Source organism: Solanum verrucosum, unplaced genomic scaffold, assembly GCF_900185275.1.
Source record: "Solanum verrucosum unplaced genomic scaffold, falcon-dt-bn FXZP01000177.1, whole genome shotgun sequence".
Taxonomy (NCBI): domain Eukaryota; kingdom Viridiplantae; phylum Streptophyta; class Magnoliopsida; order Solanales; family Solanaceae; genus Solanum; species Solanum verrucosum.
In genome coordinates, this window is record NW_026020401.1 from 1,620,430 (window position 1) to 1,635,510 (window position 15,081).

Sequence of the window (15,081 nt, forward strand, 5' to 3'; positions counted from 1 at the left end):
AAGAATCACTCCATTCCGATCTCTAGAACTCCCGATATGCTCAAAATACCAAATGAACACAGTCTGAGATTTTTATAACAGTGCATGACTGTTGTGCACCAGAAAAACAGCAGTTAATCCTTCACTAAAAAGGCCGTAATTTCCTCATACAATAGTGAAATGACCCGATTCTTTTTTGTAAATGTCTTAAATAATGATACGGACCTGCTCGTTCAATCGGAGCTCAATTTCATGCTCGTTTGCCCAGTCAAATATCATTTCTACTCGGTACATAATTATTTCTTATTTACGATAAAAGTCCAATCTCGGGTTAGCGAAAATGCACCAAAATTTGCAGATAAGTCCTATAAATCATGCTCAAAATTTCAGAACCTTCGGAATAATTTTTCGACCTTTAAAACTAATAATGAACCCTTTAGTTGCCATAATTTGCTGAAATAGTGTCAAAATCCAAGAAGCTTAAAAGCTCACCCAAAACTCATTTGGCACTTCCCGAACACAAACCAAATATGCTACTAGCTTGAAAATGACATTTCGGACTCAATGAAATCGTCGGAATTTGAATTCGAGGTCTCCTTGACCCGGTATCCGATAAAGCGTCAAGAAACTAACTTTAGGCTCAAAAACTCGAAACGCACTCGGGGCCTCTAAAAATTCAACCAAGACTCATTCTAGACTTAGAATCACCCCCTGAATCCAACGGTGCCCTCGGAATTCCATTTCGAGCACCGGAACCTCGTTTGTTGACCAAAGTCAACTCTTGATCAAAATTTCACAATTTTTGCAACTTAGGACCTCAAATCTTCGTTTTAACTCCAAATTCGACTCCGTAAATTCTCACAGACCCGTTTCGACATTCTAAAACTGCTGGAATTGACGGAAATCCGATTCGAGTCTCGAAACTCCAAATGACTCGAAATAACACTTTTAACCAAACTTTAACTCTTAAAAACTCAACTTTCCAAAAACTCAAGTTTTCATCAATTTTCCTTCAAACCAACTTCGAAAATACAACAATTAGGACTCGGGGCAACTATCGGGAGGGGTAAAACTGTCATTTTATGAAAATTTCTAAAAATGACCTTTAGGGTCATTACAGCCTCCATCTCATACAATATACACTCGGTGCTAAGCATTAAATTCCCACGGAGTAGTTAATTCTTTATCAACATCATTACTCATGAAAGGGCACCCTTGGCCTACCGATTCAAGGTACATCGTTGGAATAGGTCTTTTTAGTTACTCATGAAAAGGTGTCATTGGCCTACCGATTCAAGGTATATCATTACTTTAGCTCTTTAGACCATGCGTGAGCAACTATCATCATCCATGACACCTTTACTCTTAGATTCAATTAGGTGAGAAAAGCCTTTCAACCTTAGGATCATTACTATTGTGAGAAAACCTTTCACATCATGTTCATTAAGAGTTCATGAGAATAACCTTTCAATCAACCCACAACAACTAACATAATCATTAACACTTTAATCTCAAAGCATCATTAAGACAATTAGATAGACTTCATAGAAAATGCATAATCTCATACTTTACCTCCTTGAGGTTCAAAACTCACTGTGAATCAACACATCTAGAATTTAAGCATTAGACATGGATTTCATTATAAATCATGTGACTCTATCACCTCATGCATTAATTCATAAAATTTCCTCTTTCATCAACAAAAACCCTCATCTTATCATCAAATTTGAGAAATATGAGGATTTCATGGGTTCTTGGGGATACATCATAAAAACCATAGGAAATCATCAATTCATGCTTAATATAACTCAATTCAATCATTAAAATCAAGTTTTAAAGGAACCCATGACTTTTGAATCAAATTCAAACAATTGGGGATTTCTACAATTTGAAATTGAAGGTTTTAAGAGGCTCCATGGATGAAAACTATCCATGGATGAAGACTACCATACCTTAATCACAATGCCCAAAGAAATTGATGTGCAAAAGCTTGCTCTTCAAACCATTGCTCAAATCATCATCATCATCTTCTTTTGGAGAGAGAATTTATTTGGAAGGAAGTTTTGGTTTTCTTTTGGAATTTAGGAGGAATGAATTAAATGGGGTGAATTTGGGGTTAAAAGGTCTTATATAGGGGTTCTAAATATATACAAAACGACATAGTATAAGAACTAATTAATTAGGAAAAGACCCAACTGCCCCTAAGTTAAAATGTCAACTGCCTCCGACCTGCCGACCTATGGACCTAGTTAACAGACCGTGGATGGACCTACAGTCCGTCTTGGTGAATCGTGGTTGGTCGTCAGAGAATTTGGCCTTGACCTACGGCCACTGGACTACGGTCTGTGGACCGACCAACGGTCCGTAGGTCCCTTTTGTGGTCCATGTTGGGACCATTTCTGAGTGCCCAACGACGAACCCAGTCGACGGGTCGTGGTCTGACCCATGGACCGTCCTGGTGGACCGTCGATCAAGATCAGAGACTAGGAATTATGGGGCTCCAACCACGGACCACACCTACGGGCCGTGGGTGGCGGCGTGGTTTCACTGCACTAGCTCCTGGAAATGCCCCCTTTTGGATCGAGGCATTACAAAATTGTAGTCATTTTATTATAAGAATCATCTGCATTTGCATAGCTTTGATAAATCGAATACACAGACCCTTAAATTTTCCAAACTGTGTCAAATTGCTACACTTATAAAGGAGTTTAAGTGTCCAATAGATACTAATAATAATTTAAACGGAAAAGGGCCAAAAATATCCTTAAAGTACAGGAAAAAGTCTAAAAATACCCTCCATCCATCTTTTGGTCTAAAAATACCCTTCTACTCATCTTTTTGGTCTAAAATTACCCTTCCATCCACCTTTTTGCCCACTTATACCCTTACAACTAACAACCCTTTTTTTTTAAATACTTATTATGTGTCATTTTCTTATTGAATGAAATAAAAATCCACCTCTATTAATTTTTTCCCATAATTTATCCAAATCAAAACAATATATCTTTTCAAAATCCAAAAAATAATTTTTTTTAAATCTAGTAATTTCTATTTTCTATAGCTTTTTTCCAAAACAAATAAAATTGTTTTAGATAATTAAAATATTTTAAAAAATACTAGTTATGCCACAATTACAGGGACATAATATATTAATATAAATCCTAAAAAAATGTCTATCTTCTTTTTTTAAAAAAAAGATCATTTAATTTTTTTGACTAATAATCTTGTCGTCCGCGTCATTAGTGATCAAATCTTGGACTGGTGCACCAACTTGAACAACTTTTTTTTAGGATTTATATTAATATATTATGTCTCTGTAATTGTGGCATGACTAATATTTTTAAAAATATTTTAATTATCTAAAACAATTTTTTTTTGGAAAAAAACTATAGAAAATAGAAATTACTAGATTTAAAAAAATATATTTTTTGGATCTTGAAAAGATATATTGTTTTGATTTGGATAAATTATGGGTAAAAATTAATAGAGGTGGATTTTTATTTCATGCAATAAGAAAATGACACATAATAAGTATTTAAAAAGAGAGAGGGTTGTTAGTTGCAAGGGTATAAGTGAGCAAAAATGTGGATGGAAGGGTAATTTTAGACCAAAAAGATGAGTATTAGGTCGAGTTCTTGACTTAAGCTTGTCTTAAAATCACCAATACCAATGCCGTTTGTTCTTATTGCAATTACTCCTTCTTGCCATAGTAATGGTTTCTTTTAGAGATGTCAAATGAGTGGATTGAGTTCAAACTGAAGATATTTAAATGAGTTGAAATAAAAATTAGGTTGGGTTCTGACCCGCTCAAATTTACTTTGGGCTCAAATGAGCATAAAAGCGGGTTGGGTCTTGACCTACCTAATTTGACCAGTTTAATCTCAAAAATTTTAATATATTGTTATTTAAGTTATATAACCACCATTTGAATTTCAATTCAAGAAAATTATTTTTAAAAAAAGTTACAAATGGATAGATAAATCCTAAAAGATATAAAATAGATAGTAATTCATACCTTTAAATAGTAACATACATTACATCAATGAAAATAAAGAGTCTTAAAACGGATTGAAATTGGAGATTAAATTGGGCTCAAATGAGGATTCTCTTAAAATAGGTTAAGACTTGATGGGTTGAGATTGAACCCAATTCAAATTATCTTAAACCCAACTCTTAAAATTATGCGTAGATTAATTACCTATAATTGGGCTCATTTTTTATGCCCCTGATTTCTTTCTTATATATTATGAGTTTGTCCTTTTTTATTCAGTTTTGTTTAATTATTGACTGAATTAATTCATGAACTCGAAGTTAGAATAAATACTTGCCAATCAAGGTTCGGTTCAGACAAGTAATATATTAATATGTTACCTGATACATATTATCCTCTGCACCGACCTAGATTGGTTGAAAGTTTTTATGATGAAAAAAATAATATCGAATAGTGTTAGTCAAAATTTTTATCGTTTAACTCTAAAAATGGAAATCATGACAATTAAAAATAAATTGATCGAGGACGTACAAAATTACTTTAAAACACCTTAAATAAATCAATCCATAAGCTGAAAAGATATTTTGGATAAGCTAATTATAATGGTCCCTTGCTCATTTATTAGTAACTTCACACATATCGGTTTTTTTTTTTTTGGTTTTTCATTCGGTGTCTGATATCCACATTGGAGCTCGATTAAATTCGGATTCGCGCCGAAAAGTTCCACATTAGGGAGTAAAGCGCTCTCAACAAAGGCTACTCCATACCCAAAGGGGCTTGAACCCGAGACCTCTTGGTTAAAGATGAAGGAGTACTTACCACTCTACCACAACCCTTGTTGGTGCAGCCACATATTGTTACAACAAATTAAAAATAACTTTTAACGATAATAAATATATACTCATTAGCAAAGAGTAATAAAGTCTTATTGACATTAGTTAATTGTCATTGGATCCACGATCGATATATATTTTAAAGTCATTTGCAAAAAATGTTAAATGCCGCGCCAATTACACAAGAATTGAAAAGGATAGTTTTATAATTTATATTTATGCAAAGAATATACTATTAAATGAACATATTATCTAATAATTGACGGAAGAACTTATCTAATGTTGCAGTAGCTTACGTTTTTGTACTATTTTTGTTTTAAAATATATTTTCTTATTTTTCTTATTATTTTAACTTTCTTTTTTCTTACGAGTATTATTTTTTATTTCTCTTTCTATTTTTTTCTTCAAAATTCACTGTCATGTCTATTGAACCTCCTCATTTAGTTTCAATGTCACAATTTTTACCACATGTCCACCCTCCCTCTTTTATTACGACTCCCTCTGTCCTTAATTACTTGTTCACATTTTTTTTAGTTGTCCCTAATTACTTGTCAATTTTAACAAATCAAGAAAGGACAATTTTTTTTACCTATTATACCCTCAATTAATTACATTGAAAAATGTAAAACATCTTGAAAATATTAAAATTTTAATTCATCCACTTCATAATTAATAAGGTTAAAATGGTAAACTCATTATGACAATCATTGTTTTCTTAATATGTGTGTCAATTCAAAAGTCGACAAGTAATTAGGGACAGAAGGAGTATTAGTTTAACACTCTTCAATTTTAAAACTTTATATAAATATTTTTATACATTTTGAAAATTTTGATAAACTTGTAACGACTCATGGTTATGTTAGATAATATTTGTCCTGACGGTTGTGTCAATGTCTAATTGGAGAATCGGTCAGTTGAAGAGTCCACTTGGGAATAGTTTTGTTGTTAGTAGAGTTTACATACAATAACATTTATCATTAGAGTATTGAGATGGCCCCATTTGAGGCATTGTATGGGGGGAGGTGTAGAGATCTCCAATTGGTTGGATTGATATTTTTGATATGAGATCTTGGGTACTAATATTTTGAAGGAATTGTTGAAACAACTATCCTTTCTTATCCTCACCTTCTTTTGATCGTTCGAGGACGCACAATGGATAATTGATATCTAATGTAACGACTCATTCGGTCGTTTTGAGTACTAGAGCTTTTTATAGCATAAAAGACTCTTTCGATAGATTCTAAATGAGTATTTTGGACTATTCGTAACTATATTATTAAATTAGTGAGGTAGTTTTAATAATTAATTTAGTTAGTGATTAAAGAATTAACACTAAAATTAGTGAGCAATTTTTACCTCTTTTATAATTAGTCATATAATAATTAGGGTTAATAATTAATCTGCAGAAGAAAGGAAAACCAAAAGAGTCGCACTATCATAGAGCAAGATTGGAAAGACGGCTTCAGGTAACTCTTTCACCGAGATTTTTCCAGCATTTTAATTGTATATTATTGGTTAATTATCGATAGTGGGTCTGTATGATGAATAGTGGAAAAAGATTAAAGAATTGAAAGGTGCAAAGTTGATTAACGTAATGATTGGTCAAATTGGGGGTAAGATAAAACAAATAATGTTTGAAAGGTTAGGTTGCTGTAATAGTTAGGGAAGGTAATATATATATATATATATATATATAGTTATTTTATTTTTAAAAAACGTTACAAAAATTAGAACTAGGCTATATTAGTATAAATAAAAATGATAGTATTAAAAGAGGATGTCTTATCTAATGATATTATATTAAAGACTACTTATCATATATATTTAATGATATATATATATATGGGTCTGATACTACTTGATAATCGAAGCACGTAGAATTTGAGTGTTACAGTAAAAAAATCACACTAATCAACATGAATTAATTAAATTTGAGAATTTCAAAGATGATTAGTGAATGAAATGTACAAGCATAGAGAGAGAGAGCGTATGTGTGTTTGTGTTTTGAGTGTGTAAAGAAGAGAGGAAAGAGAAATATCAATAAGTTGATGGCTAAATCTGGTAAAATATTACAAATCTGTCTATATTTGGTAAAACATTAAATCTCTGGCTAAATAGGTTGGTAGCTAAATCTGGTAAAGTATTACAACTTTGACTATATCTGATAAAACATTACAACTCTTACTATATCTGGTAAACTATTAAATCTTTGGCTAAATAGGTTGGCAGCTAAATCTAGTAAAGTATTACAACTTTGACTATATCTGATAAAACCTTACAACTTTGACTAAATAGGTTGGTGACTAAATTCGATGAACAGAAAAAAGAAATATTGATATGTTGAGTCTATTGTACTTTGAAGTAACTATCTCATTCTTAATACCATCAAAAGGAAAGATGCACAAACCTTGTTGGTTTTAAATGCATGAGATGTTGGATTCCATATTACGCGTAAGTAACTTGACAAGTCTTGAAATTCACAACATCGCATGTTCAATAACCATTTCATGCAAAAAGACGATGTTGTTTTGAACATTAAATCAACTTCAATTTCCTATCAAGTTACTTCCAAGTTCAATTTCTATTTAAGTAATGATTCACATCATTTCATCATCCTGTCCAATAATTGTGCAATCATTAATGATTCTGTTAAATTGTCAAAATTCAATTTGTGTTATTTTATTCTGTTATTCATTCTGTTAAATTGGTATCAGAGCAAGAAGTTTTTGGGAAGTAACATTTAATGTAAAGACCTCTACGTAGTACTCAGATACATTTGGAAACAAATTAAAGAAAGTTGGAAAGCTTACACTTAGAATATAAGAGACTAAATAGTACAAAAGAAGACAATATAAGGTTCGATTATTTAATAGAAATAATATCTAGACTAGAATATAAATTCATTACACAGTTAAAATCAAGACAGAGATAATATATTAAAAAACACCCTTTTGCTAACCAACTACAACTAAGATATTGATATTTATACAGGGAAATACAAATAAAATCAGAGTGGTCAAAATTAAAACAGGCATTAAGCTTATATTTAAAAGTATTAGAAACAAGAGACTTAGTAGATAGACTCTGTAATCACGGCGGCCTATACTCATTAAATAGACCTACACTAGTCAACCCAGAATTGTTAAGTGTTCTAAAGTGGGAATTACATAGCATCGATAGTGTTATTCAATCCGCAAATAATAGAATAAAATTTTAGAGGAAAAGTATTAGTAAAATAGATATCCCTCTAGGCTAAAATAACAACTATAGATCCATTACAACAATTAGAATACTTAGATTTAAGAATTTATCCTGAAAAGAAATATAGAATATTAAAAGAAAACTCAGTAATAAGGTGCAACTTCAGTCAAGGAGAACACCTTTTACATTCAGAAGATAAGCAATATAATACTATAATAGATCTTATAATAAACTTTAGTGAAAAAACACAAGAAAAAGAAAATAATATAGTAAGATTACTAGAGACAATAGAAATAACTCAAAATAAACATAAGAAGATATTAGAAAGGTTAGAACAAAACTTGATTTCTTAAAATCTCAAGAACTAGAACTAGATAGAAAAATCCAATACTTGAACCATAAGTTTAATATAGAACAAATACCTACAAAGGTTGAAATAGAAAAGCTAATAAAGACCATAACAGAAAAGCCTAAAGAATTAGAGATAAAAACAACTGAATTAATTAAAAAAATTACAAAACAAGTAGAAATAGTAACTAGCGAAGTTAGTGAATTAAAAAAGACAATACAACAACTAGAGGACAAACTCCTTTCATGAACGACTTATGCAAGATCCATTATACACTAAAGCCTTAAAATTTACAGCAAGCATCCAACCAGATCCACAAGGACTGTCTGATCACCAACCTGCAAGTAAATCAGATCAAGTAATTATTAAACAAAACAACACTATAATAGCACTACTGTTAGAATTAAATAAAAAACTAGACAAGTAATTAAAGAAAAAGAGGTTATAAAAGAAGAACCGAAGCACTCTGAAATAGAAGAAGTAATAACTCAATTAAAAAGTATTGAAATTACTCCACCTAAAGAAAGACCAACAATAGTTAGAAAATCTCAAAAATGGACTTTCTTTCAGGTAGAAGAACAACAGTCGAAGAAAGACCACGAGTAAGTTTTTCTGAAAATCGAATAGGAAATAGCCATATATCAAGAATATTAACACGAAATAGACAAGAAGATAAACAAATCCAGGAGTTAAACCAAGTAATAGATTTAGATAAAGACCTAAGAAATTCCAACAGAATCAGTTGAACTTACTTAACCCAAAGATATTATATGATACAGGATATTTTGCGAGAAATAATCAGCTACATAGACATTATAGAGAAGAACTAATTTCAGTTATAGGAAAAGAAATAGCTACTATGAATCTAGTAAACCAAGAATCCCTACAAGGAATAATACATAACAAATTGACATTAATGCATATGGATTAATAGTAGTAGGATTAAAAGGATTAACTAGAAAGAATCTAGAACTAAAGTATTAATAGTAATATACGATGATAGGTGGACTGACTTAAAGAAATCCATCATAGGATTAACAGAAGTAGATATGACTAATAATGGAGGAATATTCTATATTAGCCCGGATTTTATGATTAATTTAAGAGAATTCGGAAAGAATATAAAAATAGGAATACAGACTAAAGGATACGAAGAAATGAGTAGCGGAAATAATCTACTTATGTGTATAGGTTTCATTGGAAAAGTTGCATCTAGAAGTAATACAAGGTTTAGATTAAAAGTAGAAGATGTAGTAAAGGTAATGGGAAACAAAGGCATAAAGTTAATAAAACCAATAAAAATAAATCCGGAAGAATATGCAGGATTAGAATGGAACCTAGAACAATTTAATAAAAAGAAAGTACTCACACCAGAATCTCAATGTATACTAATACAAAGGTGAAACATCTATAAGATTCACCGATATAATTACTCTAGTCAAACGAACTTAGAAAAAGAATTAGAATTGGAAGAAGAAAAGGATTTATGAATGTAGAAATAATACAAGAATGATATGAAGTAGATGAAGCCTTACAAGAAGTTGAAAGAAGACATAAAAATAATAATGATATAACCTTTAAATTTAAAGGATGTAAGTCAAGAATATGGGTATAGTAGAGTAGAAAACATTTTAAAACATGCAAATTCAGAACAGATAATCTAGGATATAGAAAGAGTACAATAACCAAGAAAAATTCGAAAGCCTTGAAAAGATAATAAAAATCTATATGAGAGCGAAGATGAAATAGAAAGAAATTCTATAATAAGTCAAAAAGAACTATGGAATCCACTAGTTCAAGTGCTAGTCCATTTCAACGAACTGCTCAACCACATACGATAGACACAAGTACATGAAATGTATCAAGAAGAAGAGTATTTAGGGTAAATCCAGACACAGTAACTGAAAATGTAAGACCAATGGGTAGAAGGATGCCTATAGAAGAACCTATTAGGTTACAAGAAGGGGGAAGTAAAGGAAAAATATTAAACATAGTAGCACATGATCCTCAAATGTGGAATGTAGTAATAGACTATAGAAAGGAATGGTGTGGCAGACTATATAAAAACATACCAAGATGCAGACGCAGAAACAATGTACAAATACATGGAAACCTTTCTAGGCGAATCTGCAAAAGCCTTATGGGAAACATATAAATCTAACTTCCCACAAGAATTCCAAGCGTTGGTAAATATGGGAGCAAACCCATATAATTTTACAAATAAAATATATAGTCTAATTACAGGGGAAGACCCAAATAGTGGTTTAGTAGTACTACAAAGAAATGTTTTAATAAACTAGAACAATTAAGCATTTCAAGTTGGTTCCACATAAAGAACTTTCTAAAAGAATATTATTATTATTGCACAATTAGTGGAAACTCTTTTGATGAAGAATTAGGGAAGAAGTTATTTAATAAATTACCAGGAGCTTTAGGTAGAGAAATAGAAGAAAGATGGTATAAAAGAGACGGAGTAATACAAAACCCAAATGGTAAATGGTCCATAAGACACAAAGTACAACATATAATGGAAATATTAACAGAAAAATGCACAAATATACAAATACAAAAACAACTAAAGCAGAATGAAATGGGTTTTTGTAAAAATGTTATATATACAACCCAAAGTTATGATAAAGAACAAAGTAAGAAAATATACAAGAAGTGTCGACCCTACTATAATCAGCAATATAATAATAAAAAAGATACTATTTAAGAAGGTCTTCAGCCAGAAAGCCATATCTAAATAAAGATAGACATGTTAGAAAATATAGAAACGATAGGAACTATAAAAATAAGCTAGAATGCTTCACATGTGGAAGTATAGAACATTTAGGAAATGTATCTCCAGAAACTCGCAATTAATAGAAGATTTTCAAGAAACGTTGATTAATGTTGATGAATACATGTCAGATAATGAAAGTAGATATTCAATAGTAAGTGTAGAAATAGAAGAAACAACATGGTCTGATGAGTCAGATTCAGCTAATGAAGAACTAATAAATGAAATAGGTTTAGAATTAAAAAATATAGACTTAGAAGTATTACAAATAAGTACAATGATGAATATTTCACAAGAATGTACTTATGAGTTTGAAAGAAATAAAAGAATAGATAGTAACCAATGTATTCTATGTAGATGGTATCCAAGCAGAGAAAAAAGGGCAAAATGTAAGTTTTGCTATGCTGAAGGGTGTATCACATGCATAGAAAATCTATTAAAAATAAAAGTAAAAGAAGGACGTGAGAATAGAGATATAAGTAACGATACAATAAACTTACGAATAATAACATTAGAAAGTAGGATAAATGAACTAGAACAAAAGGTAATGTTGTTAGAAAAAAGAAAACAAAAACATGAAGAAAATATGACAGAATCAGTACAAAGAACAGAAGAATGGGGGATGTGCAAAACATCTGCCCAAGAAGCAGAATTAATGAATATAGAAACTATGGTAAATCATTATGAGAATTTAATATGTAACGAAGACAAAAAATTCACTACTATTAAAGTACTAGCTAGACTTAGAATACAGGATATTGAGTTAGAAACCTTAGCATTGGTAGACACAGGATGTACAGGTAGTATAATAAATAAAAAGATTTTACCACAAAAATTAATAAGGACCTTAGACAAACCAATTGCACCAATGCAAATGGATGGAACGTATAATACATACCAACATTATATAGGAAAGACGCAGGTAAGTTTTATCAATACATGTAATGAATTTTATAAACCAATGTACACACTTGATAGGATATGGGTACGAGACCTTAACATAAATGTAGATTTTGTATTAGGATTAAAAATTTTGATACAAAATAATGGAGGAACATTAATTACAAGAGATGGGGTAATATTCTTTAAACATTTGACATATACACCAGTACAAACTATGAAATTTGAAACAAAAGGAAGACAAGCTAAGATATCTCCAAACACTTCCGAAAAAGATAGCGTACAGACATATTGTAAAGACTGCAAAAATAAAAGTCAATGTTGTAAAGACCATAAGGAACAATACGAGGAAGAAGAAAAATACGATATAAGAGAAAAAGATTATACTTTGATAGAAGTAGAAAATGAATTCTATAATTTTCAAACAGGAATCGATAGGATAGGTACAATTAGAAGTCCTAAAGACTTGGACAATATAGTAAAAATATTAGACGAAATGAAAATAATAGGGGAGAAACCTTTAAAATATTGGGAAAATAATAAGGTAGTATGTAAATTAGATATCATAAACCCTGAATACATAATAAAAACAGCTGCTATTGAAGCAACTAATCAAGACTTAGAGGATTTTGGTATACGGATAAAAGAATTACTAAACTTGGGAGTAATAAGAAGATCTACATCCAAACATAGGTCAGCAACATTCATGGTAAGAAATCATAGTGAGATAGTGAGAGGTAAAACAAGAATGATAATTAGTTACAAAAGACTTAATGATAACACTAGAACAGATGCATATAAATTACTAGATAAAAATGAATTAATCAATCGAATCCAAGGAAAAAGGATATTTAGTAAATTCGATTGTAAATCAGGATATTGGCAGGTAAAAATGCATGATGAAAGCATAGAAGGGACAACATTCACTTGCCCTAAAGGACATTTTGAATGGTTAATTATGCCATTTGGGCTAAAAACTGCCCCGCCAATATTTCAAAGAAAAATGGATAATATACTCGGAGACTATAAACGATTCATCTTAGTATATGTAGATGATATCTTAGTATTTAGCAAAGACATTAAAGATCATTTAGGACATCTACAGACAGTATTTAGATTATTTGTGAAAAATAGAATAATAGTAAGTAAAAAGAAAATGGAATTATGTAAGAACCATATAAATTTTTTAGGAGTAACATTAGGAGAAGGAAAAATTAAATTACAACCACATATAGCGACAAAAGTATTAGATATGCCTGATAAATTAGACAATACAAAAGATTTACAAAAATTTCTAGGATTGGTAAATTATGCTAGAAACTTTATTAAAGACTTGGGAAAATTAGCAGGACCATTATACTCAAAAACAGGTAGCAAAGAGCAAAAACATTTCAACACATAAGACATAAAATTAGTAAAACTAATCAAAGAAAAAGTTAAAAATATTCCCGAATTAAGCATACCACTAAAAACAGATTATTTAATAATCGAAACAGATGACAGTTTCCAAGGATGGGGAGCTATGTTAAAAGCTAGACCAAATAAATACAGTGATAAGACAGAAGAAAAGATTTGTGCTTATCAAAGTGGGAAATATAAAAAAAAAAGGAAATATGAGTAGTATAGATGCAAAAGTTTTAGCAATAATATATGGCCTCAACAGTTTTAAGTTATCTGTTTTAAATAAAAATGAAATATTAGTACGGACTGACTGCGAAGCCATAGTTAAATTTCATCAAAAGATAAACCAAAAAGCTAGTAGCAAGAGACGATGGCTAAACTTTATGGATAATATATCTATTTATCCAAATGTTATTTTTGAATATATAAAAGGAAAAGATAACAGTCTAGCAGACCAGTTAAGTAGATAATATTTGTCCCGACGGTTGTGTCAAGGTCTAGTTGGAGAATCGGTCAGTTGAAGAGTCCACTTGGGAATAGTTTTGTTGTTAGTAGAGTTTACATACAATAACATTTATCATTAGAGTATTGAGATGGCCCCATTTGAGGCATTGTTGGGAGGAGGTGTAGAGATCTCCAATTGGTTGGATTGATATTTTTGATATGAGACCTTGGGTACTAATATTTTGAAGGAATTGTTGAGACAACTATCCTTTCTTACCCTCACCTTCTTTTGATCATTCGAGGATGAACGATGGATAATTGATGTCTAATGTAACGACTCATTCGGTCGTTTTGAGTACTAGAACTTTTTATAGCATAAAAGACTCTTTCGATTGATTCTAAATGAGTATTTTGGACTATTCGTAACTATATTATTAAATTAGTGGGGTAGTTTTAATAATTAATTTAGTTTAAAGAATTAACAATAAAATTAGTAGTGAGCAATTTTTTCCTCTTTTATAATTAGTCATATAATAATTAGGGTTAATAATTAATCTGCAGAAGAAAGGAAAACCAAAAGAGTCGCACGATCATAGCGCAAGATTGGAAAGACGGCTTCAGGCAACTCTTTCATTGAAATTTTTTCAGCATTCTAATTGTCTATTATTGGTTAATTATCGTTAGTGGGTCTGTATGATGAATAGCGGAAAAAGATTAAAGAATTGAAAGGTGCAAAGTTGATTAACGTAATGATTGGTCAAATTGGGGGTTAGATAAAACAAATAATGTTTGAAAGGTTAGGTTGTTGTAATAATTAAGGAAGGTAATATATATATATATATATATATATACACACGTTAGGACAACTTCTATATATGAAAATGGTGGGGATAAATTGTTGTGGGTCTGTCTGGGTAATGACAGCAACATAATTGAGGAATAATTATGGCATATTATTGGTCAAGAATTGAAAGTTGACAACTTCTATATATGAAAATGGTGGGGATAAATTGTTGTGGGTTTGTCTGGGTAGTGACAGCAACATAAATGAGGAATAATTATGGCATATTATTGGTCAAGAATTGAAAGTTAATGATTATAATATGTGGTGTAGGAAATTGTTATTTGAGATATATATATATGTATGGGTGTAATTGGATAATGAATGAGAAGGACGTTATGACAACTTCTATATATATAT